The sequence below is a fragment of the Sus scrofa genome, chromosome 17 (genome assembly GCF_000003025.6).
Source record: "Sus scrofa isolate TJ Tabasco breed Duroc chromosome 17, Sscrofa11.1, whole genome shotgun sequence".
NCBI lineage: Eukaryota > Metazoa > Chordata > Mammalia > Artiodactyla > Suidae > Sus > Sus scrofa.
The window spans coordinates 50,136,286-50,156,360 of record NC_010459.5 but is presented as its reverse complement, the minus strand read 5'-3'; the positions used below and the strand labels follow the sequence as shown (position 1 = coordinate 50,156,360).

At 51.4% G+C, this 20,075-nt stretch overlaps 1 long non-coding RNA gene across 4 annotated transcripts; it reads left to right on the top strand.

The window, feature by feature from the left end:
- Positions 30-13,953, top strand: LOC106506711. 4 transcript variants are annotated; one of them, XR_002339989.1, is made up of 4 exons: positions 30-4,515; positions 4,679-4,906; positions 5,603-9,905; positions 11,558-13,953. It is a non-coding gene; the product is annotated as an uncharacterized LOC106506711 (long non-coding RNA). The 4 variants fall into 4 exon arrangements; XR_002339991.1 differs by lacking the exon at positions 11,558-13,953 and having other exon boundaries at positions 872-2,415; XR_002339990.1 differs by lacking the exon at positions 11,558-13,953 and having other exon boundaries at positions 872-2,419.

The window sequence follows — 20,075 nt, the reverse complement described above, 5'->3', positions numbered from 1 at the left end:
CGCTTGCCAGCCCCTGCAATCTCCACTAGGGCCCCTCTAAGAAAATGTGTATTTAAAGGAACAGGAAAGTAATTATTTAAAAACTTTCATTTTTATTTTATTCATCTGAGACATGCACTCCAAACAGAACCAGAATGCTCTGCTGAGGCATCTTCAAGACAAGTATCCTGTACCCATCAGCTTAGCCCCTTAAACATACAGGGCTGGGCTTATGCTGTAGCAACAATCGCCCCCAAGTCTCAGGGGGTGATGGATTCAAATACTTGCTGTGTATTAACTTGGACGCTTCTCATTTTTTTTCTCATGTGAGGTTCACTGGAGGTCCAGGTGGCCCCCAAGGGCAGTGTCCCCAAGTGGGGGCTCCATGCGGTGTGGGCCTTGCAGCACTGCTTCTCCCCCCATCATCAGAGTGCAGGGCAGAGGGCCCTGGAGCCCCTGAACCTGCCGTGAAATGCTGCAGTGAAGTGGCACACGATGCCTCTTTCATCCATACCAACCTCTAGAGCGTGTCCCACAGTCCCATGTAGCTTCAAGGGCACACGGAAGCATCATGCTTCTGTTTCTAGAAGTGAAACGCTGGGTGATCATTAGTCAAATCCATTTCACCCGCATTCACTAATCAAGGGCTGGCACGTCCTCCAAGCAGCACGGGGCCTGAACAATATGTTTGCCTGGCGTGTTGTTTCCAGGGACTTGGAGCAGCTGTGCCTAGTTCGTCCTGAGCTAGTGAAGACTGGCCGGAACCCTCCAACTAGGCAGGCGCCTGTGTCCCCTTGGCGACCTTTTGAGGTCAAAGGGCTATAAGCTCCACCCTCAGCTCACGCTAAACACCTTCGTTTTTGAACACGTGTCCCGTGAAGCCCGTGGCTTAGTTACGCCTGCGCAGAAGGATGATGAGGCACCTTTCTCCAATCACCGGTCCCGGCGCTGCCCACGCTCAGCCCGCCCTGCGGCTTTATTCCCCAACCCATAAATAGCCCAGCCCCTGCTGCTTGCAGGGCTCGGGCTGCTTCTCTTGTCTCTGCGCCTGGCTGGTCTTTTTGCTGCAAGTCGCTGGGTCTCGGGGTTTGGGCTTGCTGTGCGCCAGGCAAAGCGAACCTGGTGCCGTAGCAGAAGTGGTGGGAAATTCGCAGGGGCGGTGAAAGCTTCTCTCGAATCCTTCTGTCAAATCTCAAATTCTTCTCTCAAATCCTTTCCAAGCCAAATAACTGCCTGCTAGAGAAGAATTCCACAGCCACTAGTGGAGAACTGAACTTTAAAAAGTTTTTTTTTTTAATCTTTCTCTAAAGAGATGCTAGGGTGGGAGTGAGCCCCTGGGTCGGTCTGTGACTAGAGGCAGGTCTGGGGGCGCCTGGAGGCTGCCCCACAGCACCTCTACCACCAGCTGGAGAGAGGAGGCCAGAGTGTCTGACCCAGTTGCCGCGGGAATCCCAACTCAACAGCCTCCCTGCCCCCTGCCCGTCGCCAGCTGAGCGACTGGGCGGCCACTCCCATTTACCTGGGTTTTTGCCTGACTTCCCCAAGTAGGGTTTTTCTTCTCTCTTCCCTGCTCTACCCCTAATGAGTACCCTTTGAGCGAATTCTTCAAGCCTCCTTTCTCTGCTGTACCTCCAGGAGGTACCCTTTAAGTGAGCAAATGCCCTAAGCCTCAGTTTCCCTGCTGTACCCCCAATAAGCACCCTTTGAATTTCCTAAGCCTGTTTCTCTGCTGTACCCCTGATAAGTACCCTAAAAGTGAACGAATTCCTCAAGTCAGTGTCTCTATCTCTAGTTAGCGACCTTTAAATGCGTGACTTCTTCGAGCTTCAGTTCCCCCTCTGCCCTGTGTGTTCTTCTAAAAGTCGCCCTGAGAAAGTGAGTCTTTACATTTTTGAAAATGCTTTGCAAATTAGAGTCCTGTGCAGGGTGTGAGTTTGTGCACACATGGGGACCATGATGAGAAATCAGCTTGTTTTTCTGCTCCCAACACACATTTGCTTGGGAAACTTAGATTGTTTTTCAAGCTCTATGCCTTTCAGAAGCAACAGTCCACTTCATACTGAACCCAGCCCTTCCTTTCTTGGAGCTCAACTTTTTACTGAGTGCAAACCCCAGGAATCTTTCTGCTTCTCTTTTCCCGACTTTCTTGCATGCCCACTGCTGGTCCTATCATGGTGGCAGCAGCGGCTGCAGCAGCGGCTACAGCTGCCCAGGTCATCAGGGACACAATGGCACGCTATTCAAAGGGGAGAGCTCCTTTGCCCCAGCATGCCCAGCAACAGCTGCTAAATAGCCTCTTCTGGGGGCGATAGGCAGGCAGGTCACAGGCCCCAGGGCAAAGCGAGCACTATGGCCTGGGATGAAAGGCATGGATGGACTGAGCTACATAACTTGCCTACTTGCTGACCAGACATGGACTAAGCCCTAGGCAGTGTTGTAGGTATTGACAAAACAGTAGTGGGACAACTAGAAATCCCTGTCCCCGTGAACTGGGGGTTGCACTTGGCTGTTTCCTAGGGCTGGCTCAGATGACGACAAACTTAGCAGCTGAACCATCACACACTGACCTCTTACAGTTCTGGGGGTCGGGAATCCAGAAGGGGTCTTACAGGACTAAAATCAAAGTGTCGGCGAGCCTGTGGTCCCTTTGGAGGTGCTCGGGGAGAAGCTGTTTCCTGGCCTTTTCCGGCCCCTGGAGGCTCCTTGCATTTCTTGGCTTTGGGGGCCTTCCTCCATCTTCCAAGCCTGCCCCCTGACTCTTTTCCCCTCCACTCTCAAGGGCCTGGGCTTCCATTGGGTCCACCTGGATAAGCCAGGCCAGGCTCCCACTCCCAAGGTCGGCTGATGAGCAACTTAAACCCCTCATTGCTAGGGAAGGCGACACAGGTTCTGGGAACTAGCACATGACGTCTTTGGGTGGGGACTTAATCTTGCCCACCTCGCTCCCGCACACTCAAACCTCAACCCATTCCGTGTGTTAACCTCAGTCCTCACACCGCAACTAGTCCCTATTTGACATATGTGGCCCAAGGTAGCAGCGTCTGCCCTGGAAGCCACAGGCTCAAGCTTGCCTAGCACAGCATCTGACCCAAGCAAGAGAAAGCTCTAGGCGGTGTTACTTCCCATCACGCCAGCCGTTGGAATTTCAGCAGTTGTTTAAAATTAAAGGGCAATGGGGAATAATCTGCATTTGGAGGTTACTGAGGAGGGAAAGAATTTGTTCTGCTCCAGTCCTACCTCTAGAACAAACCTGGGCGGGGAGGTTACTTTAAATCCATCCATTTACTTGTTCCTGTGACAAATACTGAGCACTCATGCGCCATGACGGTATCGCTCTAAGCCTTGTTGTGTCCTAGCTTATGTAACCTTTACTGCAATGCTGGGAGGCGGGTGTTCCGAAAAGGTCTCTCCCCTTTTACAGATGTGGAAACTGAGGCAGAGAGCGATGAAGTCACCGCTTCTCTCCCTTCACCCACTCTGCTGGCCATACTACCTCCCTGCCAAGCATGCATGTGCAAAGCTCCTGCCTCAGGACCTTTGCACCAGCGGCTCCCTCTGCCTGGAGTGGCTCTTCCCCTCAGTCTCGGCCTGGCTCTTTATTACCTGTATGTGTGTTCATGGGGCTGTTCAGAGACACCTTTCCCAATGCCTCTGACATAACTTGCCACGCTCCTATCACAGTCACTATTACTGGTTTTAAGACACTGGGTTCCAACTGACGGGAGGCTCCATAGTTGCTTGTCTTATGTTCTGTCTCATGGAGGGCGAGTTCCATGAACGAGGGCTCAGTAGGATCTATTCTATTCTAACCCCTGTGTCTGACACATAGCTACTCAGTGCATGTCTGCAGCAGACAAAGGCTAGGAAGGCCTAGCCCCCAATGTGACTATTTGAAGGTGGGGCCTGGGAGAAGCTCTTTAAGATTATAAATGAGGTCATAAGGGTGGGGCCCTGATCCGATAGGACTGGTGTCCCTCTTGGAAGAGGAGACAGCAGAGCCCTCTTCCTCATGCGCAGAGGGAAGGCCGGCCATGCTCCTTCTGGAAGGAGTGCCTTGCTCCTGACATGGGCAGGGTCCCTTGAAGGGAGAAGTTCAAGATCTCTGACACAGGACACTGGAACCATGGGGGGGCGGTGTCATACCTTGAAGACACAGGCCCTGTCTTAGATGGAGGCAGAATCACCCATCTTTGCAAGGAGAGAAGAGGAAACCTGTTCTCATCTGGGGGCCAACACAGTGGCTGCTCTTTCTCTGGGGCCAGCTGGGGAGTCAGGGTGGGCAAGGCTAGGGAAAAGCGTTTCTCTTGGCTCTCGGGAAATCTGTCAAAGGGAGACACCCCCCAGTCCAAGGCCTGTTTCACACCTTCTGTCCACACGCCCGCCCCAGCAGATTTGGCCCCGGCACGGGTGCCTCTAAGGGGGGGGGTAGTAGCTCCAGAGCCATCCCCACACCCACCAGCGTGACCGTGAGCTCCCCGGACCTCGGTTTCCTCATCAGCAGAGTGTAATTCCTCCTCTCCCAAAGTTGCCCTGCAGGTCAGTGGGGGCTTTGCAGACCATGCGGGGGGAGCAGGTGCAGGCGTCAGATGGCCCCCTTCAGGAGCAAGACCCCATGTGGCCAAATGTCCTTTCTCTAAGGACAACTTGGAAATCTGGATGTTTGAGCTGACCTCCATCTAATTAAAAACTCTTTCAACAGCCTGTGGTCCGGATTCAGTCTGGGGCTGTCAGTTTTCTGAACGAAGTGTGCAGGCGGAAGGGACCATGAAAGGGGAGTTACGGCGCTTATGCTTGAGGCCCAGCTGTGCCACCTCCTAGCAGGGTGACTGCCTGTATCTTTGCCAAGACTTTGGTTTCTTCACTGGTAACTTGGATACTAATTACATCTGTCAGTGGTCACTGACTTGCCATGACACTCAAATGAAATGTAAGTGAAAGGACTTCGTAAAGTGAAATTCAGTCATTCGCTCATAATTATTGGACTGCTGGGGAGAAAGCCACGCTCTAGATGCCTGGAGGCAGAAAGACCATGATAACTGAAAGGAACCCTGAACCCCACATATTTCCATGGACCAAATCCTGGCTTCCTCACCCATAAATAACGCCGGGATTGGTAATTAAAAAATACTTGAGTTATTGTCATGTATAAGTGAGTTTATTTGCAAAGCATTTGAAACATGCCCAGCATAGAAAAGTTGCCATAGAAACCTTTTGGTAACAAAACTGTTTTCTTTGACATGAACAACTTAAGTTTCTCTTCACGGAGACAGCTGGATCTTATTTACCTTAATATATCAGAAGAGGTAAAAGAATAGAGTAATAAACACCAGTCGAAACTGTTTAAATATAAAACGAAGTTTTAATGATCAGTACCATTGGGAACACAGATCTAGAATCCCTTAATTTACTAGGGTCATGGAGGAAGGGTTAATTCTGCCATTAGAGCATCTTAGGCTTTTTTAAACTAATTACACAAGTGAGGTGTGAATGTATTTTATTAAAAATGAGACGTTTAAATGAGGCTCAACTTCCCTTTGCTATCTGATGTAATTCTGCCTTAACACGTAAGGAAAAAGCCCAAATCACAGGAGCAGGAAGCTATGATGTTTATTATCTGTTCCAGTCATCTCTACTCACGAGACCCTCACCTGTAGACCCGAGACGGCAGTTCCTCACCAACTAGAACGTGTGAACTGAAGCGCATCCGGAATCGACGTGGCATCTCTCCCAGGGTGACACATACACTTCCCATCGTGTTCCACTGGCCAGAGGCAGGCACACGGCCACCTTCAATTCACAGGGTGACAAGGGTCAATCCTACTATGTACTCGACCCCAACACTTACCTTGGAAAGGTTGCTTCATTTCTGTGTCTGTTTCCTCACTTGTAAAATGAAAACAGATACAGTACTCTTTTCAGAGCATTAATAAGTGCAGTAAATAAAGTGTTTAGAACGCTGCCCAAAGTCTCGCTGGGATGCTGACGTTGCTGATGATCTGTATCTGTAACGTATTGTGTACGTTTCCGAGCTGTCTGCTTTCCTGCCATTTAAGCAGCTGAATTTTCAACACTAATAGAATATTTCATTGTATTCTGTTGCTTTAGTGTGAATATACCTATGTAATGTAATACCAAATACACACCCAAACCACTTCTGTTTCCATGAAGACTTTGAGAGTTTTATTGCCTTTGGCCTGAGGCTACAGCGCGATTTATAGCGCAGCTGGTGGGTGCATGCTAGGTATTTCCTCATGTGAGCGACAGGAGAAAGGGGTTTTCAACGGGCCGGGCCGTTTTGGCTCATGGACTCGGTAGCCCTTGGCGGTCTGATGTCAGAGGCGATGTGAATCGGGGCGCTCAGATGCTTGAACGGTGACACAGCTGGAAACGAGGAGTCTGTCTTGGCGCCTCTGGAATAAGTACTGTCGGCTTCTCCGACACTGCAGTCTACTGTGGTTCACTCCGCGAAACCGAGTATTCATCCCTGACGAGCACGGGTTTTTGGGATCTCCTCCCTCGTAGCCACTAATGTCTATTGCCCTCTTGATAATTAGTCTCTGCAGTATTAACGGGCAGCTTCATGCCCATCCAGCACCCCCCCCCAAGTCCCCATTGATGGTGGGTCATCACTTGGTCGATACGGTTTTTTTTTTTTTTAAATAAGCAGCCTTAATTGAACCCCTAAAATGTCTTTACTCTGAATCCATTAAGGATATACTTATCAAATTGGAAGTGTATTACCTCCTTAAATTACCTTGACAACAAAATCAATAGTTTATTTAACCGGAGTCAAGAAAAAGAAAAGGGGGGAAAAAATGCCCTGAGGAATTTGTAATATCTTTTACTTGCAAAGAAACAATGGGGCGGAAAGAATCGCGGTGTAAAGCAAGGAATACAAGTGGCTTGGAGAAATGGGCACCTAATTTAGTATTCATGCCTCTGTGCCTTTTTATAAGTGACTTCTTACAAGTTTGCTTTTCTGAGCAAGCCTTAGGAATAAACTACTCCTGACACTTTAACAGTGACAGTGGTTGGAGTTATCACACGTCTTATTAACATTTCCTTCACCAACTATTTGAGATCATTAAAGAAAAACTGGGCTGCTTATTAATGCCTCCGCATTGGATTCCAGGGGGGAAAGTCTGATCTAATTCAGACCCAAGCTCCCTGTGTGCATTTTGCATTTCCACTGGCTCAGGATTTTCTGCCTCAGGTCACAGCTCAATCTGTACCGAGGAGAAAATGACAGTTTCCCATAGTGACAGTCGCAGCCCAGCATCCTATAAGACCTGAACCCTCCTATCAGCTGATCTGCTGGCACTTTGAAAGTAGCCAATGGCAGGCAGGAGGTACCTTTCTTCCAGAAAGGCTGTTGGATTGAGTCTAAATGCATGAGAAAACCAGAGGGTTGGTTTCCTTGCCAGCTTCCAAATCTCTCCCGTGTGCTTCCCTCTTGGGGCTACGCGTACCGGTCCCAGAAGTCCTAGAATTCTCGAGGTAGGTGAGAACTGGAATCCTGGTGCTCATCTCGTCTTGCTCATTTGTGTACGTTCTCCTCGCCTATTTCCTGAGCGCTTCTCTAGCGCCTGGCCTTGACCTGGGCTCCGTGGTGACAGTGAACAGGGTGGCTATGCACTGTCTAGTGTAATCAGAAGGAAAAAAGATCAACAATCACGTAAAACAAGATCATTTCAGGTGACAAGTGCCAGGAAGCAAATAGGACCGAATATTGTGCTACAGTCCTAATAACCAGCATCCCGAAGCTTCTGGGGCTCCCCTCATTCCAAAAACCTGATTCAGATTTGTTTCACCTGGTGACCTTCCATAGCTTTCCAATATAGCTTCTTTTTTTGGCTGAAGTACACTCTAGAGCCAGTTTCTCCTCTTTGTAACCAAATGGCTCAATGGACACAGTCAATTTAGGAAATAGTCGGGGTTTCCCTGATCAGAGCTGCAAGTAAAATTGAGGTGAAAACATCACACAAGAGAAAGGTGAGGCCTTTCCTGCTCCTGGGAGATGCTTGGTTCTGGCTGCACTTCCCGTGTTTGGGGGCATTTCCCTTCTCTTAGCCACCATCCCAGCTCCAATCTGGAAGCTGGAACCTGGCTTTGTCACCCTCTCCTGCAGGGAGAGAGCTGTCACGTAATCAGACTGCCAGTGGGGCCCCCACGTGGAACTTCCCTAGAAGAGCAGCCGTGATGTAGAGAAGCAGGGTTGGGTGGTGACTGTCCCGGGGACAGGGGCATCGTGACTTGTTTTGAAAGGCAGCTGTGACCAAAGTGCTGGAATCCAGAGCTTGGGGTCCACACTGGACCAGTTTCAGAGTCACTCGGATGTTACCCTCGGCTGCATGGACTCCATGAGGCCTGATGTACTGTCCCTCCCAGAGAGTCTGGGAGCTTCCCGACATCGCTCGCTAAATTCCTTTCCTGCTGAGAGTGGACCCCAGCTGCCCAGACCCCCGACAGATGTATCATCAGAACTTTCTGCTCGACATGCTCATCCTCCCCTGTTGGAACACCTGGGGGGCCCTGCAGAGCCATCACCCAGGTGGGTGACATGGAGGCGGCTTTCCTTGTCACCTCCCTGCAGCAGCTGACAGACTAACAGAGCCGAAAACGTTGATTATTTTTTTGCTTCACAGCATGAAAACTGGTTTGTAAATCAAGGGCGCGAGTCCGTCTGTGAACAGGTGCCCACAAATGCTAAATGTTCCAAGTTGGTGGACAAGCCCCCCGCCTCCCAGAGGGTTCTAAAGCGTTTCCTGGGGTGGGGGGAGGGCTGGTCCCATATGGGGAGACTATGCCCTGAACCCCATGAGAAGTGAAGAAGGTTGGGGTTTGGGGGCAGGGGGGATGAAGAGCTGGGACAAAGAGAATGAGGCTTCCCCAGCCCCTCCTGATTGTCCAAGAGCTGCGATCTTCTGTAGTCCTAGAATCCCGGAGCTTTATCTGGTCACTCGGAACACATTTTGGCTACCCTGGAGGTGCGTGGCCAGATCACTAAGTTCTGGTCAGGGGACCATGCGCTTAGGTGCTGTATTCCAACTCTGGGAGGTACCTTAAGGCGAGAAAGCGTTCCCTTCCCGTCGCTGCTTCCTGGTTCCTGCGTTGAACTAACTTTCCCTTTGCTGGTGTGAGGCGATATCATTTTAATGCTTGGAAGTCTTTCATCATCACTGCCGTGAAAACATGCATCAGCTCTAAAATAGAAATTTGCACGTGTCTGTGACTGTAACACTCGAGATATTTAATACACGGGTCTATTGCCGTCGTGAGTAGTGCAGAATTGAACAAAGCATAGCTATTGTGGGCGGAGCGGATTTTTCAATTAATTTGCATATTCACGAATAAAGGGACAAGTTTTAGCATCGATGCTATCCCCCGCCTTTAAAAATTTTTTTTAGTGTGACAGATGTAAGCATGGTGAACTTGATCATGTGAATAGATGGGCCCTGAAGAGCTTCTGTTACGTCACTCGCCTCTTTTGACTGCCTTCCCCCGAAATGGGCTGCCTTGCCTTCTGGCTTTCAAGTGAGTTTGCCAGTGGCTGGGAGAACTGTTAGCAAATCCAGTCTCGAGGTTAACAAGTTCAGAACTCGCAGATGTTGATGGAAAGGAAGGGTTCATCAGAATGCTGGCCGTCTGGGGAGAGGGTGGACTCAATGTCCCCCCAAAAACCACCCGCGTAGATTCTGCTCGGCCATGAAACGGGAAGGAAGGAGGGAAGTGCTCTGGGAATGAGACGGGAGTCCGTCGTTGCCATCCCCGCTGTGTGCAGCGCCCCCACTCCTCCGTCTTCCTCTAGATGTTCTCGTGCTCAGTTTGCTGGGGAGCCGGGGAAGAGAGCTGGTCATCTGCTACCTCCTCAAGCGAGGAAAGGTGGTGTGTGATGGAAAGATTTGAAATGTGTGGTTAGGCTGGAGGTGAGTAGAGCCTGGGGGTGCCTGGTTCATTAAAGGTACAACGTAGCTTTGCTAACATGACAAGGAAAGGGACTTCGGCTGAGGGCAGGTTCCTATAAAGAGCTGCTTAGAGAACCAGTGTGAGACAGAAGGATGGGGGCGGTGGAGCTTCGTTCCCCTGGATCCCATGGTGATGTGGCGCCAGTTCCCTGCATCCACTCCAGGCAGGTCATGGCCCCCAGCTGGAGGCCTGCCCTAGAGAGCCCTTCTCCCTCCCCTCATCCTGCCTGGGGCCCCACTGGTAGCAGCCAGGGCGCTGCACTAGGCTTTGTAATGCCCCTCTGTCCTGCTCGCAAGGTGTAAGTAGGACCTATGTGAAATTGTCCTCCAGTTAACCAACAGGAGTGCCCTCTGTTTCCTGTTGGCATCCTGACCCATCTGTACCTCTTCCATAAAGTGGGAGAAGGGGATCTGTTTTTTTTAAAAACAAAAAACCAAAAACCCCCCTAGAGAACACGTCAGTTGAGGGGGCTGGAAATTAAGTCTCCGAGAACCGTTCTGTGAACCATCACATGTGCCCCCAGGGGTCTGAGCACTCCAAGGTGATGATCATGGATCTAATATCCGATCATCTGCCCCCCTCTCCTCAGCCCCGTCATTGCAAGAAACATGTTGGGAACCGAAAAGTCATTAAAGGAAGCTGAGATCTCAGCATCCAGACCGGAGGATGCTGGGGGTTGCTAGGTAGCCGTGGTGTGCACTGACTCCCTCCTTGAGATGATGGGGTAGTGGGTGCTCTCAGGAGGCCGGGACCCCAGGGTCACCCGCTTGAGTCCAGCACTTCTCACCCTTGGCGGGGAGCCTGCCTGCTTCCTCCTCCAGGCTCTCTGCACGCTGCTTTAGACATTCCAGACAACCCACTGGGAGTTCTTTATTGCATCGGCAGGCAACTGATCTACAATAACACGTAAAAAGATAGGGGTCCCCAGGCAGTGACAACAGCTGCAGTATGAGTTGAAAGTGGAGTTCAGATGTATGCTGGATCCACCTGCTAGCAGGAGGAGGGGGCAGTGGGGAAGGGGGTGGTGATGTTACACTTCCCGTCCCTGAAGCTGGCTAGAAACCCTAGGGTCATTGCCCAATAGTCCAGGTGTCCCCATCCTCATGAGAGGGGGAGGCTCCCAGCCATGGCTGTGGGTGTGTTGGCATCAGCTGCCTGGTGGTGGGAGGGGCCCTTTCCCCCAGGGAAGCCAACCCTCCCTCCCTCGATCTCTGTGCTGCCCACTCCCCTCTTGCACAAGGGGCGAGGCTCCTGGGATCCCCTTTGGTCTGGGCCGTCCCCTGGCCTTTGCAAGGGAGAGGAGGCAATAGGGGTGCACGTTCTAGCACTTGGCTGGGAAGGCAGGACATAAATGCAGCCTGTTTCTCCTGCTCTGCTCGGCTGCCTGATATTCTCTGAGGCCGGGGTGGGGTGAGTGGAAAGGAATCCTGCTCCTGCCTGGACAGGCTCAGATGATCCTTCTGCATTAAATCAGGGGCTGGCGGGGGTGGGGGCGAAAGGGCGGAGGGAAGCTTGCTGCCCGTCATCTCCCCTGAGGGGAACAGGTGTTCTCACCTTCTGCCTGGGTTAATGGGCTCTGCCACTTTGTAACTGGCTTTGTTTCTGTTTTCAGAAAAACTGAAGCTCCCAGAAGGGCAGTAACTCATCCAAGGTTGCACAGCTGGCACAGGGCGGAGCAGAATGTGCCCACCAGAACCCTCATCTAGCTATTCGATGTTTGAGCTTTTTTAAGGGAACATCATTGCGGTTTTTCCAATGAACACAATCAGCAAAGCCCTGCCCTAGTGGGTGCGTCACCGCAGTCCTACTGAAAAGGACGTGCTCGGGGGCCTTCCCAAGCACCGCTGGCTTTGCTAAACACCTCAGGTCTTCACCCCTGCCCAGCTCACACTCTGAGATCCAAGTCACGACTTCAATATCTGGGCCTGGCCAGAGGTGGAACAATGTTGGCGGATAGCCAGGAGGCTCCTGGCGAGTTTCTTCCTCTCCCACCCATTTTTCCTGCTTCCCGGTTAGATCAGGGTGTTGCTGAGCTCTGACTGCTCTAAGTTTGGGACTGGGGCAGTTGCGGTTCCTACTGGCGTGAAATGCCTTCCTCCTTTGGGGACGGCCCTCCAGGTTGGCTTCCCCCACAGTCTCATTCGGCAGAGGCCCCACTTGTGACCCCAGGGCTGTCATCCTTGCCCATCCAGGAGCTGCTCTGAGAACCCACACCTTTCCGAGTCACAGTCCCGGGAACACCCCCACCCCCAGGCTGCCGTCGGCTCCGGACGTTTTGAGATGGGATTGAGCAACTGTAACGAAAGCGGTTTCCCAGCACAAGATGAAAATGTGGGCCCTCTGTTCAAAGATCAGGAATTTGAAGACGGCAGAGAATGAAACCAAGCTGGATCCTGCGAAACACAGCCCCGCGAGGCTGCTCAGGGTGCCTGCCCCGGATGCCATGCTGTTCGCAGGGTCCTGTAACGAACTCATCACGAGGTGAAGGCAGGTTGTGTGTATTTGGAAAATGATTACAGGCCTCATTCTACATTTATCTCGACTGCGGGAGTCCCAAGCAGGCAGGCCACATGTAGCCGACCAAAACCAGAGCCCAAGGCTGCCCAGTGTGAATGTAGGAGGAGACGCAGACGTGCCCATGAACTTAAGGGCTGTGTGTGCCACTCAGGAGACCAACAACGTAAAAGAAACAAACAAAACGACCCCTCCCAAACCCTCCAGCTTCCGAGCAGCATTTTCACACACCCTACTGGGAAGGCAGCCTCTATTATCCAAATCCCAGTGAAATGGCTCGCCGCTTGCCAGGTGCCCTAATGTTTTCCTATCTTTCGATTATCGATAACTTGAGTTTTTTAACACTCTGTGTGCGGGTGATGCCGTGAGGGCTGCGGCGAGCCGAGAACAGGTCAGGGAGGTGAGCTTACACAGGGCCATGGATTTTGCTTTGCTTTTTATTCCAGGTGGCTTCAGGCAGGGATAGGGGGAGCCCAGGAAGGGAGATAAAGTTCTCCGAGGCCATCCCTTCTGTTAGCTAGAAGAGAACCGAGAAACTTTCATTTCATCAGAATTTTTCTTTTTTAAATCACTTAAAGATGCGCAGACTCCAACAGCTTCTCCTGACCTCCAGCCACGGGCATCCATAGCCGTGGCCTCGGAACGGCTCTTCCCACTTCCCTCCCTGCTTTCTGGGCCACACAGAAGCCAGTCATCTTAAAAACCATGAGCTAGTTTTACACCCCTGCTTAAGATGTTCGCGTGAGTTCCACCGGCACTGGAACAAACGCCACACGCATTCGCGCCGTCCACCCGGCCCTGCTGGGTCCGGCACTTGCCATTGCCATGCCCTCCCGGCCCGCCCTTGACTCCAAGTTTACCTGCGCAGCCGTGTTCGTTCTTCACAGGTCCTTGAACCAGTCAAGTCCGTTGGAGTTTCATGGCCTTTGCCTCTGCTGTTTCCTGTCTGGACTGAGCTTTCCGCATGTGGAAATAAGCAGAATAACTGCTCGCCCATGTGCCTGCTCTCACCCTGGGGCCTGGGGAGAAAATGAGGTTCACCTGGGTTGCTTGGGTGGCCCCAGCATAACCACATGAGCCTTGAAAAGAGAAGACTGAGGCCCAGAAGAAACCGATGTGCTCTTGCTGGCTTGGAGGTGGGAGGAGCCGCATGGGAAGGCAGTGAATTCTGTGGGCATCGGTGAGCTTGGGAGAGGCCCCAAGCCCCAGGTGAGAGGCACAGCCCTGGCCAGCAGCTTGGTCTTAGCCCCGTGAGGCTCTGAGCAGCAAAGACCCGTCTTCTGGCCTCCAGATCAGACATCTCACAAGTGTGGTGTTAAGAGTTGCTGCATTTGTGGTCATTCGTTGGAGCAGAAACAGTCTTGCTTCCTATGTGTCGCTGCGACCTACATCCCCGTGTGGTTTATGGTAGTGGATCGACTTGGAGCTACAGCTGCTGGCCTACAGCACAGCCATAGCAACTGGGGATCCGAGCCGCATCAGTAACCTACACCACAGCTCACAGCAACGCTGGATCCTTCACCCACTGAGCGAGGCCGGGGATGGAACCCAAAACCTCGTGGCTCCTAGGCAGATTCGTTTCCGCTGCACCACGATGGAAACTCCCTCAAATTCTTGAATGAACGCAGGCCTGATCAAATGGATGTCTTGTTCCTTTTACAAATAGCCCGAGACTTTGAGAGGGTTAAAGTCTCATCCGGGGACCCATCTGAAAGCTGCGGGTCCATCCGGAACTAGAAGTCAGAGCCCTGACACCTAGGTCCCGACTCATCCTCTGGGTTCACACCTCTCTCTCATCAGGTTTTCCAATAACTGATTGAAAGTCAAGACTGTAGTGGGTTAGCTGGAAGCCCAAGGGGCTTCATTCCATTTGATTCCTTTGATGAAGGAATTTAGGTACTTGTTGGCTGCCAAGCACTGTCCTACTCTGTGGTTCTTGGCGGGAGATTTTCTGTCTCTGACGATGAGACATTTGAGCAGAGACTGGACTAAAATGTGAGAAGCCTTGGATGAGAGAACAACCTCCCGGGCAGGGGACACAAGTGCAAAGGCCCTGAGGTAGGCATGTTCTTGGCATCTTCCCGGGGTTCAGTGAGACCAGTAAAGCTGGATTGGAGCAGGGGAGGGTGGCAGGATGTCACATGAGATTGTCACCGGGGGAGCAGACCCCGTGCACAAGGCGGTGCAGATGCAGTGAAGCTTGGAGATGAGTCGTCAGAGGGCTTCAAGTGGAAGAGTGGCTTGAGCTGGTTGATAGTGTAATAGAAGCTGCTGTGTGGAGAACAGTGTAGGAGCCCAGGCAGAACCTGGGGCACCAGTTCGGACTCTTCTGCAATTGTCCTGCCAAGATGTGGTGTTGCTTTATCCCCAGTTTTCTCAACCTCGATGCGGCTGACATTTTGGGTCATTGGTCCTTTGTTGGGGGGAGGCTGTCCTGTGCCTTGTGGGAGGTTTAGCAGCATCCCTGGCCTCTACCCTTTAAGATGCCAGTAGCCCTTCTAGCCCATTGGTCATACTCAAAAATGCCTTCAGACGTTGCAAATGTCCCCAGAGAATGAATTCGCTCCCAGTGGAGAACCAGTGCCCTGGCTGAACACCATACTGGTTCCAGCTACGTGCCACCCAGGGAAGCTGGTTTCCTTGGACTGGGGGCGGTGGGTTGGCCTGGGACCTCAGCTTCCACTGTGTTGAAGAAAAGTCACAAACTTGCTGCTGATCCGGTTTTGTCCTTTATAAGGTTAGGAGCTAGGTTCTGTCTCTAAATCTGAACACAAACTGAAAGGGGGACCCTCTGATTAACAAGGCGGAAAGTATTTCCCAGAAGCCTCCAGTGGACTGGCCCTAACAGCTTCTTGGCCGGAAGTGGTCAAACGCCCACTTGTGGGACAGGCATGGCTGGCGGGGCTGCTCTGTCGCCTTGAATTGGGCACATCGCTGCCTGAACAGGTCTGATATTTCTAAGTGAAAACCAGGATGTAAGCAATCAGCAGTCTCAGCAGCAAACTGTCTTGCTCTCTTTGATCTGTTTCACCTACTAGACTCTAAGCCCCATCCCCACCCAAAACAGGTGTCACATCCTATTTATAACCCCTGTGTCTGTTATGACCCCGTACTTAGTATCTGTCAAATGAAGGAATACATGAGCAGGGGTGTCTCGTCAGATGTCCAAAGCTGCTTTGTGCTCTAAAAACCCCAAATCAAAGGCCCCCATCCCTGCAAGATCTCACACACACACAGTCTTCCTCTCAACCTGCCCTTGCGGGGGGACCTGGCTTCGTGCTCTGAAAGGAGCTCAGAACTGGCCTGTACCACGTCCTTGTACCTCATTAACCTTGCTTAATTCACAGTCCTGCAGTGTCACTGCTGTTATACCCATTCTGGAGATGAGGAAGCTGAGGCCGGCAAGGTGGGCTAAGGAGTCACCCGCTGACAGGGTCACAGGGCTGGATTAGTTAGCATCTCAGCCTTGGGGTGGCTCTGCTCTGCTTTTATTAAATCCGCAGTCACATTAATCAGCTGGTAAGTGAATTTTCTGGAAGGTGATTGTAAAACAAGATAGGCTGTCACCGCGAGAAGCCTAAATCGAATTGCACTTCTTGTCAAATGGACCCTGCCTTTCAAACCCTTTAGAAAGCTATTACCCACCGGGGAGCCACGGGCTGGTCTTTGCCCCCAGAGATTTGTGGCTGCCGCTGCCCGTGGTGTTACTCATTTTAATACATGGTTACATGTGCACTAATGCTTGCGTATCTGCTTTATCACACGGTGAAATCCATGTTTGATCTTCCTTGTCTGCTTATCTGAAAGAACTATTGGTGGATAATAAAGCAACGAATTGCCACCTTGATCCATGATCTCAGAGCCAGGTCTTAAGTGGCCAAGCTGTGTTGTGCTTCGCTAGTGAGAATTCAGAGGAACCAGCGTTGCTGTCTGGGGTCACACAGAAAACAGTTCATGATTCTCCCATCTTCCAAACCAATCCTCCTCTCATGAAGATACACTATTCGGCGCTGGGCATTAGTATAAATTAGACTATACAGTTAGACGTAATTAAGGGGGGAAAGGGAGCCCCACGCTGTAAAGATGAGGTCTATTTTGCCGAAATAAATACATCTCCATGTCAGCGTGCCAGCCCAGGGAGGCAGCGTGAAGTACAGTTATTTTCCTTCTGACTTAATGGGGGTTTATACTGTTATTTTTCATCATCATAATTTCTCAAGACAAACAGAATTTTTTTTCTCCTAATGCAATTACAGCTCGGCATATGAGGCAGCCAACGTCTAAATGAAAACTCAGGCGGAGTGAAATGTGAGCGTTGCCATAGACAATGCTGGTATTTCTATTTTAAAACACGCGTGCGATCCCCACCCTCTGGGGGTGACTCTGCAGCCTCTCTTGAAAAGCAGGTTTCAGCCCAGCGTGGTGACCGTTGTAGCCCCCTCGCTCCGGCTCCCTGTCCTTCGTCCTTCCTGTCCCGAGCACCGCGCTAGGCTGCAGCTATGCTGCTTGTATCATTTGTTTCACATGCCGATTTGTTTGACTTGGTGAAAGACTGGCTTTCACAACCCTCATAAAATATCCCTCCGTTCCAACCCAAACTCACCAAAAAGTGCTTGGAATAAAATGGCCCAGGTGTATTTCAGCTCTTGATGGAGAGAAAGACACGCAGAAGGAATACATTTTTTTAAAGTTGTTGCACGGGCGTCCAGAAAAGAGAGGAGCATTCTGGATTAGCCAGGGAGAAAGAACCAGACCGGCTTTCTGCACAGAGAGCCTCCAGGGAACTCGTGGGAGGAGGACGCAAGACTGGTGGGTGTCAAGGGAAAGGTCCCCTCCAGGTTAAACCAACAAGGGGGTGGGAGTCGGGAGCGGGGAGAGGAGCCTGAGAAGCCCGATGATCCAGCCAGGATGGTCCCGGTGAGAGATGCCATCAGAGTGAGGAGGGACACAGAGGGGAAAGGGGGTCCCAGACAGTGTGGCTGGGGCTGCAGAGTCAGGAGGTGCAAGGGCCTGAGAATTATACTGAGTGCCACCCCCCAGTCATGGCTGAGCCACTTCCAAGGCTAGGGGGCTACTGGGCCCCTGAGGCCCTTCGTGTTTCCCAGGCAGACACTGAGCTCCCAAACAAAGCTGGGAGTCCCCACCTGCCTGCAGAGAACCTGGAAAACTTAGGCCGAGGCCTCGGACCCAGAGAACTGTGGGTTGGCTGAGAATTTTGGGGGGAAATGTAGCCAGAGGGCCCTTTGCAGACCCTCTGACCCCGTGAGTGTCTGAGCTGGTGAGTTAGGTCCTGACCCGAAGCCTGATCCACAGCACCTGCCTGCAGTAAACACACACATGCTTGCACAGAAGTTCATGCATTTGTTCTACAAGCATTTATAGGCCACTCCCTCTTGCCAGGTACCTTCTGTTCCAAGAAAACTCCGGTGAACAGAACCTAGTTCCTGAGCACTAGAAGCTTCTGGCCCACATGGAGGGCATCTAGGAAAAGAGATGCCAAGGGATGGGGGGAACGTAAAGAGGCAGCCACCAATCGTAGTTCTGCACAAAAACCTTCAGCTGCGATTCCCTGTCTGGGGACTGAAGGCCACGCCCCCTGCACACAGTAGGGCAAGCCCAGCCCTTCACTGTGACCATCCCCTTTCTTCTCCCTTCCTGAAAGTTCTGAATCATTCCCCACCCCCTCTCCTCTCTGGACAGTCTTTCCTGCAGCTTGTTTTAATCACTTTTTGAGTTAAAAGTCAATATTTAATTAACCAAGTCATTCCATTCAGCTTACACTCGAATCTGGGTATTTGCACATCTGTGCGCGTCGGGACACCCGCCCGCGTGCCCCTCCATCTGTCCCCTGCCTCTTTCCCACAGTGCCGCTCCCCCCCTTCCTCTGGGGCCGAGGAGGGAGGCTGCTGTGGAGCGGGTTCTCTGGGGGATGGAGACGCGGGGAGGGTGGGCTTTTCCTGGAGGACGCCTGGCACCTCTGCCTGGATCAGGAAGAGTTACTCTCATCTTGTAGTTAATAGCGAAGGGGTTTCTTCCTGCATCTCCACTACCCACTACAGAACCACTGGAGGGTTGTAATTAAATGAAAGCCATTCATTCCTTATAGAAAAAGGGGGCGAAGAGGCTCAAGACCACTCGCCTTGAAAGAGGTCCTTCCAGCTTTGCTTGTCACACCTGTGCAGGAGAGACGTCCTCGCTCGCAGCAGCCTGTTGGGGTGTGTAGGCAGCTCAAGGAGGAACAGCGGCAGGACGACTTGGCACGTGGCACGTTGAACATTTGTACATGATGGCTCTGCCTCCTTCAGGCCACGTGTACGCACATGAATGCATGATGTTGGCATGGCTTCCATAGCTGGGGGGCGGGGAGCAGCAAGGGCGTATGTATACACTGATGGATTTTATTTGAATGTGTAGGACTTTAACCTGAAACTCTAAGATAATTCTAAATACTGGCTGATCTACGAGTTGACTGGAAAGTGCCTGGCTTGAGGGAGGACAGCGTGTCCACATGCGTGCGTGTTTTGTGTATCCATCTGCCCAGGATGTGCCATATTCAACCACCCTCCCAAGGACCTGGGTCTCGCGGAGCTGCAGAGCCAGTCCCAGAGGGTGACCGTGAGCCCTGGCATGCACCTGCTGACTGGGTTATTTGTGGAGCATTTTGCATCATTATTTCAATGCTATTATCCAGTAGCCTGATGTCTGAAGGCACCAGGGACAGCCACTGTGAGCGGTCCCTTTGTACTCGTTAGGACTAGGTGCCAAGCATCCCAGTATGTCTCCCAGGGGGTGGGGGTAAGGCAGGAGCTTTTGATAACACAAGAGAGTTGGTCATCTCCATGATTCGATGGTAGTTCAGGGACTGCACTAGATCCACTGAATCGGGCAGCTAAAAATGATCCCGTTTGTGTGTCTCTGCCAGCCTTTCCATAACATCCTGCAGAAAGGTTCAGCTGAACGTTGGCTCTAATGAGTCTTCCCAGTGGCTTAAAGAAGACTATTTAGAAAGAGTTGGAGAAATGTTATCTGGTGGGAATATAACAATGTTGTTAGGCCTTAAAACTTTATTTTTAAATAATTGAGTCACAGGAAGGTCACAAGTTGTTCAAAGAGGCCCCAGGTCTCTGTTCCCTGATGCCCTTGATGATAATCTTGCATCACTGGAGTAGAATAGCAAAACCAGGAAATGGGTGTTGGAACAAACCAGAGCTCATTCAGACTTTACCAGTTGTAAATGCGTGTGTGTGTGTGTGTCTATAGTTGTATGCAGTTTTATCACATGTGTACCTTTATAGCTACTATCACGATCTAGACTCAGACTGTTCCGTCAACCCAGGGATTCCTGTGCTACCCCTGAGTGGCTGCCCCCAGCCCCTGGCAACACCTGATTTCCTTCTCTGTAATTCATGAATGTTATGTAAATGAATCATGTAACATGTGACTTTGAGACGGGCTTTTTCGCCCACCTGACAGTTGTACCAAACTGTTGTATCGGTGGTTTCTCCTCCTTGCTGCTGGCACATACCATGTCGTGAATGCTGTGGGGTTTAAGCATTCACACGTCGAGGGGCATTTGGGTGGTTTCCAGTTTGGGGTTATAAAGTTGCTGTGAATTC